The following is a 10000-nucleotide window of genomic DNA, read 5'->3' as shown; positions in this document are numbered from 1 at the left end:
ATCAACTGGATTCCCAGTAAGTCGAACGCAACCCAACGGAAATCACCAGAGAGAGAGAGAGAGAGAGAGAGAGAGAGAGAGAGAGGGGGACTTTAGCGTTTCAACTTTAGCGTTTCAGAATTATTCTAATAAATCTCTAAAATATCTTAACAACTTTTTCATTGACAGAGAAGAGCTTACCTAGCTTGAATGATTATAGGACAGATACAACATTTCTCTTTAATTTACAAGATCAAAATTTAACGACACCAAGTTACGATCGTTAACTTTGTAAATATCGTTGCCAAAAACCATTTTGAATAATTTAAAATTGAGTATCGAACACATGACAGTAAACTGTGTTTGTTAATTTCTTCTGATTTATACGGCTGTCATCTGGTTTTAAATATATCTGCAACTGTTTCAAAGAGATCGAGACTTTGGGCAAACGTTGTGGTCTTGCGATAGTATTATTTGGTTTTCATTTTGTTCACTCTGTTAGTTCTCCGTTTGGTGAATAGTGTTATGTGTATAAGAAAGTGCATATATATACATATACATATATATATGTATATATACTGTATATATATTAAATATATATATACACATATATATAAATGTATGTATGTATGTACATACTCGTATATAAAAGTTTGTATATATAGTATTTATATATATGAATGTATGTACAGTATGTATATGTACTGTATATACAGTATATATAAATGTATGTAATATGTATGTATGTATGTATGTATATATATATATATATATATATATATATATATATATATATATATATATATATATATATATATATATATATATATATATTCTAGAAGATGATGTTAACAGTTCTCGAGGCAAGTAGGAAAACATCACTTTCTATTTTTTTTTCATCTGTCCAGGTTCACTGGAGTCAGACTTAACAAAAAGGGAACGATATTTGCTGTGGTGTGTGTGTGTGTGTGTGTGTGTGTGTGCATCTCTTCAATTTTTACATACTTGTTCGCCTTGGACCGAGATCATGCATACGGCATTCGCGTGTCAGTGAAAAAAAAAATCTTTTTTCTTTTCATTCCCGGAACACGATTAACCTTATGCAAACGAAAGCAGGTGCGTGGGTGTTCATACTTTGCGAGTAACGATTTAGCGTTCAGTATTGTGTGTTGTTAACGATTTAGTTTAATTTTCGTTCGAAGATTGGTAATGGATGTATTGAGTGTTGTTGCATACATAAAAGGTACATTGTGTGAAAGACTTGACCAATTTAATTTTCGTTCGAAGACTGGTAATGGATTATACATACACATACATATATATACATATATATATATATATATATATATATATATATATATATATATATATATATATATATATATATATATATATATATATATACATATACATATACACACACATATATATATATATATATATATATATATATATATATATATATATATATATATATATATATATATACACACACACACACACACAACGTCCTTTATACACAAAGATTTAATCACCAACAACTCTCCATGAAACCAGTGATGCTCTGACTAAGATTTTTTTTTCGTAATCCGCCACAAAAACTCGTCCTCAGAAGGGGGTTCATAATGGGCAGTATTCGCCACAGACTGGATGGGGAGAAGATACTCAGGAAGGATCTCGTAACATTTCCTAGTTTGCGTCGGGGAGAGTCGTACCTCAACTATTCAGCGCAAAGCAGCACTAATTAAGAGTCATTAATATGCTGACTTGGGGATGGCGGAGCGTCGCGTGAGTTCTTGAGTCAATGTGGTGTGAAGAAGAGTAGATGTCAACATTCATTGCATCGCAGCTGTTTGATTTGACGTTTCGAATGGGCATCGTCGCTCGGCTTCAAAAGAACAAATAAATAAAATAGATAAATAAATAACTCAATAAATAATTAAATAAACTTCTTGACACCTTTTGAAGTTAAATCTCAGGATAATTCCAAGTTGAAATTATATGACAAAACAAATCCCATTCTTACATCATCAACAATAAAAAGTTTTTAAAAAGGAATCATAACACGTCAGTTAGTGCTGGTCGAAAACCTGTGTTATACCAATGCATTTGTCACATTACTGAGCAAAGATACTGGAAAACACACCAGGCTGAAAATAGGAAAATCTAATTTACCGTAAATTCAAAATTTATTCATGAAAATTTTACCCCACCAATACATGATTAAAGAAATCATCTCTCTTTAAGAGCTGCAACCGACGCTAATGTACCTTGGGTATTATTTTGAAAGTTGTGATTTCAAGACAAATACTGATTTATTTTAAGTACACGCAGCCTCTCGTAAAAGTAATGATTAAATTGAAAGTGCACTGAAAACGAAAGTTAAAAGTTAACTGTATGCTTCCGTAAATGAAGTATGCATTATTTCGTTTAATAAGTAAACTCTCACTTGCTTCAATAAATAGATAACGGCCAACTAAGTTTCAACTTCCAGCTTAGTTCACTGAATATAAATTTCTTATTGAGTCCAGTTTGTTTTTAAACGTCTGTCATAGACTTCAAACTCGGAAGGGTCTTAAAGAAAAACCAACTTTCAGATGTTACCAGACCCCATTACTTCCGACGGACATTGCTCGCTAAGTCCTCCAGTACAACCAGCTGGTGTACTAGACGTTACACAAAGGGGGAAAGAAAGGCAACGCGATGTTGGACAGAATGTTCCTAAAGTTTTATCTCAAACAAATTCCTTTTCTGTGTCATTCTCTTTGAAGATGAAAAATTTCATACTTCGGCAGAGGAAGCCATTTATCATCGCCTCGGTTATCTTTTCACCCCTCTTTTTTTTTCTCTCTCTCTTCCACTCCCACTCTCTCTTTCCCTCTGTCCCTCTCTTTCCTCTTTCTCTCTCTCTTCTTATCTGGGCGTTATCTTCATCCGTATGTGGTCTACTCCCCCTCCCCCTCTCATTATTTATGGCCTCGTTTATCTCTCATCTATTGTGCCACAACGCGATCATCTCTTATTACTCCATTAGGGCTTTCATTCTACTCTCTCTCTCTCTCTCTCTCTCTCTCTCTCTCTCTCTCTCTCTCTCTCTCTCTCTCTCTCTCTTTTGTATGTCTCTTCCCTATTTAAATACAGATATTAATGACAACAGATAGCATGAAAAAATATGACAGTGCAGAAAGCCTTGCAAAATATTTAAAGTACTTTTCGAAAAACTTTCCACTTGTTCTTGCTTCTTGTAGAGCTCGAGGTTCCCTAATCACAGTGAACTCACGGGTGGCTGCAGTGCGTATGAAATCTACAGATTGATAATGGTAGCTCAAGTTATTTCTAAAAGCTCATCAGTGCAACAGAGTTCACTTTGAAGTCTAATTTCATGGACAACTGTTCCAATTTTCTTCACGCAAATAGATCAAGAAGAGCACAAAGCTGATGACTACTTGAACAGACCGAAAATGTAAATATGAAACCGTATTTAATAATCACACAGCTATTTACACATAACGATTCAGTGACATTGATTATAAGAGAAATAACCTTTAGGGTGCTAGAGTACCAAATGCCGAGTCGAAAACCGAATCTTTCTAGCGCCAAGAAGAAGAGGAAGAAGAAGAAGCCTTGGGATAAACTCACGACATCACAGGCGCAATTCCATGCTTATAAGATTGACGAAAACCTTATTGCGATCGCTTACAGGCCTGAGGCCTCCCTCCCTTCATCCAACATCATTCCTAACACTTGGGAGAAGGAGTTCCCCTACAATATGACTCTCAGCTCCTGATTTTTTGCGCCCCTCGAAGCAATCTAAAATCTACCCAATACGACGGGCAACTTCAGAAACGCGGAAAATTATGCCAATCGCTTATAAATAAGGCCAGAGGGTGGAACCATACATTAGCATGGTAATATCGGGTTCGATCAGTGAGAAAAAAATCATGATTGGTTTATAAATTCGGGCGGAAAATCGAATCGTCAACGATATTAAGGTTACAACTACCCCAGAAAATAGGTTAGAGGGATGAGGTAGATATTTGAGCACTGAACAGTGAAGTGTGTATGGCTGCACAAAACTGATTTTGAAAATGGCTATATCAGACCACAACTGACTTACTTTTTTTTAGTAATCTTACATCATACAATGAGGGTATTATTAACGTCATGAAAAGGTCTTTCAGCCCCACTGTAGCAAATTTAGACGGGAGATAACTTGTGGGAGGTCAGCAGAAAAATAAGCCCTTGTTATGCATGAAAGGAACCATTATCGTTAAGTTTGGTGGCAAAGAAGGCCTTCATGCCTTCGTGAAGGTTGACGAAGGTTAAAGGACGAAAAAAAATGAAATCATATCGAATCCTAAAAGTCCTTAATGATGAAAGGGATACCCTTTATGGAGGGAGAACAAAACCAACTCTTCCTGAAACAACTCCTGGAGATTCATTTCGCCAAGGGAAATTGTCGCCATGGTTGAGAACAAGGAAGAATCAAGAAAAACTATTTCTTCTTCTCCGGATTAGAAGCTGCGAAAGCCTGTAGGCTGTAAAAACACCTTTTTTTTCATGTAAATATTAAGATATATACAGCAACATAATTTTTTCCTCTGCCTGGGGTGAACTGAATCAACCACATTATATGGTTTCTGGGATTACATAAATTTCAGTGCCAGAGGAGGTGATTTTTTACGTTAACCAATTGATCAAATAAATGGAGAGGAAATCGCTTCCAGGTGTAAATGTTTATCACAGTTAGGCATATTTGAAGAGTATTATTTTATATAAGATATTATAGTACATGCAAAATTAGTACCAAGTGTAAATGAAATACGACTGAAGAGCATTTTCAGTACCTGACGAGAAAAGATTTTTTTACTGTATTCCAACCCCTTCAAAACAAGAAAAAGACTTTGTAACTATATTCCAACCCCTTCCAAACAACGGAAACAACGTAAAATAAACTGCAGTCACAAAGCATACGGAAACTTAAAATAAATCTTTAATTGTTGAATAATTATAATGGAATTAATACACGCTTTTACAAATTTGATTGCTGATGCTTTATCATGACGATATGCTTCGGAATGTAATGAACACGTGTACTCAGTGACAAAGGTCATTCAGGTGATAAGTAAACACTAAGTCTCGTTATGCATTCGATGTATGATGGAGCAAACGGAAGTAAATAAGTTATCGTTGTATTTTGTTTTCTCATAAACTATGCGTGCATAAACCACATTGCTTTTCTTTCTATATGCTACAGGAACTTAGCAAATAAACAGAACGAGCCTGTTAGAAGAAACTCCCACTACCCCCAAAAAAGTTGAACGATCTGGTAATACGAGAAGACGTGAATATTTTTATTGTTGTAAATCAGACTTTACCTAGACATTTTCGTTCAGGTAATTTTAAAGTACTGCTTATAAATTGCGTACAGTATCGCTTTATATTTTATAAGATAAAGATTTTTGACAATTGCAGGACATGGCTGTGAAATAATAGGCCCGTACTCATATGTAGTTTCCTTCACTGTAGGTACAATAGGAAGATTGTGATCCCCAAAGTCAAGTCGCTAAGAACATCATATATTCTTTCTCTCCTTTGAGTTTAAGGATTAAATTTGGTATGCGTGTATGCCTTTTGTTGACAGTACAAGTGTTTTTGTTTTTAATTCCCAACTTAGTTCACTGAATATAAATTTGTAAAAACAAACACACTAAAAACCAAGTGTTTATTTGTAGACTGTCAAAAAAGACACACACGCACACACCATGTCTAATCCTTACACTCAAAGGAGAGAAAGAATATATGATATTCTTAGTGACTTTTATCTATTTAATGACCTAAGTGAAACTTTACTTCTTACATGAAGTAATTTGGGAGTTCATACTTCAATTACGGAAGCACACAATAAACTTTTAACTTACGTTTTCAGTGCACTTTCAATTTAACCTCTGATAAAGGACAGAAAAGATAACGGCAATATCACATTAGAAACTGTTGGGCAGCCATATCAAGCGTTGCCATTCAGTCCAGTTAATCTCAATTAAACCTTCCTTGTTGTGACGCAAGTGGAAGGAAAATATTCTATTGAACAAGAGAAATGCAGTCATTATTACCTGGAAGTGCATTTCCCAATGCAGGTTTACTTTGTCTTTAGGCTCAGCGGTCGCTCGGAGAGCCTTTGTTTTCAAAAGAGGGTTACGTGATAAAGGGAATGGCGTCATCAGTTACTGTTCAATAGCGGTGCTTTTTTCAGATGTCCACTTGACACGTACAATTCTTTACAAATAAAAATCCAAAGAGAAACTCTTGGTTTTTGCTGGCGCTTCTGAATAAAGTACTGTTATTCACTGGACCCTATTTAGAGGTCTATTCAAAATTAGTTATTGCTTAACAAATTGCTAAATAAATATCTGAATTTTGTAGCTTATGTCTAGACCGAATCTGATTTCAAAGAAGGAGGGTTTTATAATCTTTTCTGTAACTGACTACTTTGCAAACTCTTAAACAAATGTATTTATGAATACTTTTCTTTTTCACTGACCCATCCTGCAGCTAAGACCATCTGAACTAGTTGAATTAAGTAGAAAACAAGGCGGACAAATAATATTTTTCAAGGTGCCAGGATGGATTAAGTGAAGGTTTGCTCGTGGCGGGGTTATTCTCAGCGTTGGGTACCAGATAAGAGGACGACATAGCAAGGAAGTGATAACCGGAACATAAATAATAAATAAAGAAATAAACACTTTTAGCGTTGGTTCCGAGCTTAAATTTGTTTATCAGCATCCAGAACCAGAGGTACTGATCTAGGCAGATTGAGAATTAACCTTCTATACAATGTCTGCAGGGTGCGAGTCTTCGTTCATGTTAAGAAACCGTCGTTGGCGTAGGCATTCTCTTAGTTTAAACATGAACGACGTAATTACCAGGGCTTTAGATGAATCTGGAATTAATGTGACACATTTATCATTACTATCTCTTGGCCTGGTTTAAAGCTAACATTTTCTTTCCGCGACACCGACCTTCCCTTCGGTGATAAGACGCCCAATTCATTCGCTTTTTTCTTCGCTGTTGTTACCCTAACATTAAGTAATACACTGAAATAGTGTAATTAAAGGAACTCGAAAGCGCCTGAAATTTCAGTGCTCAGTGGAACCTTCATGCAGATAAAAACTGGTTGAGAGAGAGAGGAGAGAGAGAGAGAGAGAGAGAGAGAGAGAGAGAGAGAGAGAGAGAGAGAGAGAGACAATATTTTCCTAGTGCTTCCAGCTTCTGACGAGAAAATATGCCATTCTAGGATATTCAAAACAAGTCCACAACAGAAGGAAGGATGCTGTTCGGGGCAGAATAGACATCCTGGTAAAGATACGGGATAAAAATGAAAGAAGGGATCCTTGCGCTTATACCCGGTATCATGTGATCTGATTTATCCTTTACGTCAATAAATGTTGGATATTACTGTCTAAGTCTTATAACACTCACTCATGGGATTTATGGCTTTAATATAAATCCTCGGAGTCCTGAGACCACCACATAGAATCCAAAGTGAAAACAAATAATTGAGTGTTTGAGAAATAAAAACTTTGGATTTGCATAACCGACAATTGGATATCCGTGTTGTATGAAACGTAGCTTTCAAGTTCTCTCTCTCTATGTTCGTTATTATCTTATTAACATAATCAGAAGTTGGTTTAAAATTCTATAGCCATTAAGAAACGCGACCTATTACACAGCATCATGAGACCACAGAATTTCCAATGACTTTCTTCCGTCTTCAACCACATCGTATACCTCAATGCCAACTCGTCCTTGTCTTGTGATCTTTGATCGACAACTGGCCTTCACTAACTCACGCAATGGACTAATGGTTCATCAGGGAAGTCTATCTGTCACATGCCATGTTATCGAGTACTACTGAGTGGCAAGATTTGATCTCTTAATTCACTTACGGAGTCAGTGAATCAAGAAGAATTTCATCAACTTTTACCAACCAGTTTATCCTTGTTGTGGCTAGCAAATGAACTTTTCATATGAATTCTTTTTTATAATCTTAGAGATGTTATTCAGAATCTGATTTATCTACCAGTGATTAAGTCTTAATTGCAATCGTCTGAATTAAACATACCATCCAAATGTACTGATGAGAGTTCATATCATGACGGTCATTTAAAATAAGGGGTACTTCATAATTTACGGTATTGAGTTGCAGCCGTACTAAACGCAGACCTGTCTGAATTACTTGTAAGACGAAAAACCAAAATGAAAGGAGGAAGAAATCGAAATACCGGTAATTTGAAAACGAAGACGTCAAGTTTCGTGCGTAACCGAGACGTATTATAATCAATGATGTTATTGGAGAAACAAATCTACAGTTATGTATGGGTAGAAATACATTTTTAAAAATCTGTACGGAGGGCTTTCAGGAATCTGTTCGATTGAAAAGGGGAATCGAACAGATTCCCGAAAGCTCTCTGTAGAGATTTATTTCGAAATATATTGGTACACATACATAACTGTGGATTTGTTTCTCCATTTCAAGACTCATGCTACTATGAGTAATTTTTAATGATGTTATTCCTTATTCATTACAGTGGAAACACAACCCCGCCATGTCAGCTACATTTTGTTACCGTCAAGCCAGCCAATCGATCATGGCTTTAGTTCCATAAAATTCTCTCACCCGGCAGTCACGCCAAGGAAATGTTAATCAGTCATTCACTCACGAGGCCATTACGTAACACATCAAACACGTTATTCAAGATGAATAAAATTCCACTGCTCCAGGTGAGGCTCGAACTCACAACCCCGGCATGGCTCAGTGACTGTCGTATAAGTACCGTGCGCTAACCGATTGCGCCACTGGAGCTGTATGGGTAAACATGATATGCTTGCATGTTCCTTATTTTTTTAGTACATTCAGCTTCCCACATTCATTATCATTTCGTTCTTCGTGTCATAAGCGCATGCATATTTTCCGAGTCTATTGACATTTAGGGAGTCAATTCTAAAATAAATTTAATTCTCCCAGTCAGTGGGAGTTTTGTTTTTGATAGTTTTTGATGGTGTTACTTTTTTTTTTGCTTGGTGCGGTCATAAACTTCATAACTTCATCGAAGGTTATCTGTATTACAAAAGGAGTGGTGTTGGTAAACGTAATTATCATATCAGTGCATTAACAATAATAAATTTAATATTATCATCATTAAACCCATAAGAACATCAACAGCAATAAACCAATGACCAATCTCGTTAGGATGATAAAAGTAACAATGAATGAAACTAGCACAGCCTCTATAATTACTGATATTACTAATCACAAAATTATACGGATTCTTCAAGGCATTTTTTCCCAAGTTTTCTTGAAGAATATAATTATGGTACAATTGAGAGAGATTCTCAAATTTACCTTTATCAGTCAAAATGTACAGCCCCATGCACAAAAAGAAGGGCCCAGACTTCCTAATACAACAGTATCATCAAGATAGTTGACGTTTATTATCTCCCGAAACGTCTTGTTCTTACACTTTCTTCTACATTGAACAATGTGCACAGGAACTGAACTGTATGGTGTTAATCTTGTTTTATAAGTCCCTATTTACACCTCAGACAATTCTTTGACAGCCAAAAGGCATTCGCAAAAATCTTGAGTCACGCCTCTTCACTAACGCTATATTTGGGTAAGATGTTTAGGTATAAACAAGATATTTCCAAGTGAATATGCAAAAGGGTTCTTGGACAACTTCCATGGAAACGCCCTCCTCATGCGACGAACAAAGAATCACATGCCTCACCTGCACTTATCATTTAAGCTTACATGGATCAATTCAGCTGCAAATTTAAGATAGAGCCAGAATTTGCACAAGGTTCTGATAATGATGTCAAGATGACGAAGAAAAAATAACGTGAAAACACATAACGCAGATTAATAAACTGCTAAAACAAAACAAAGAATTTACGATTTACGAGTATTATCCGCACAAAATGTAACCGGGTGCTCTTTCAGATCTTTACCTGAAGAGACCAA

General features: G+C 35.9%; 1 protein-coding gene and 1 non-coding gene across 2 annotated transcripts in view; both read right to left on the bottom strand.

Annotated features, from left to right (window-relative positions):
• The window catches only part of LOC136833710 (sodium/hydrogen exchanger 9B2-like), a 317786-nt gene that overhangs the window by 112175 nt on the left and 195611 nt on the right, over positions 1-10000 (bottom strand). The window lies entirely within an intron of this gene.
• TRNAI-UAU (transfer RNA isoleucine (anticodon UAU)) lies at positions 8753-8842 on the bottom strand. Its single transcript is given in 2 exon segments — positions 8753-8788; positions 8805-8842. It is a non-coding gene; the product is annotated as a tRNA-Ile (tRNA).

This window comes from Macrobrachium rosenbergii, chromosome 52 (genome assembly GCF_040412425.1).
Source record: "Macrobrachium rosenbergii isolate ZJJX-2024 chromosome 52, ASM4041242v1, whole genome shotgun sequence".
Classification (NCBI taxonomy): Eukaryota; Metazoa; Arthropoda; class Malacostraca; order Decapoda; family Palaemonidae; genus Macrobrachium; species Macrobrachium rosenbergii.
The sequence above is the reverse complement of the archived record's forward strand: the minus strand, read 5'-3'. Positions and strand labels throughout refer to the sequence as shown.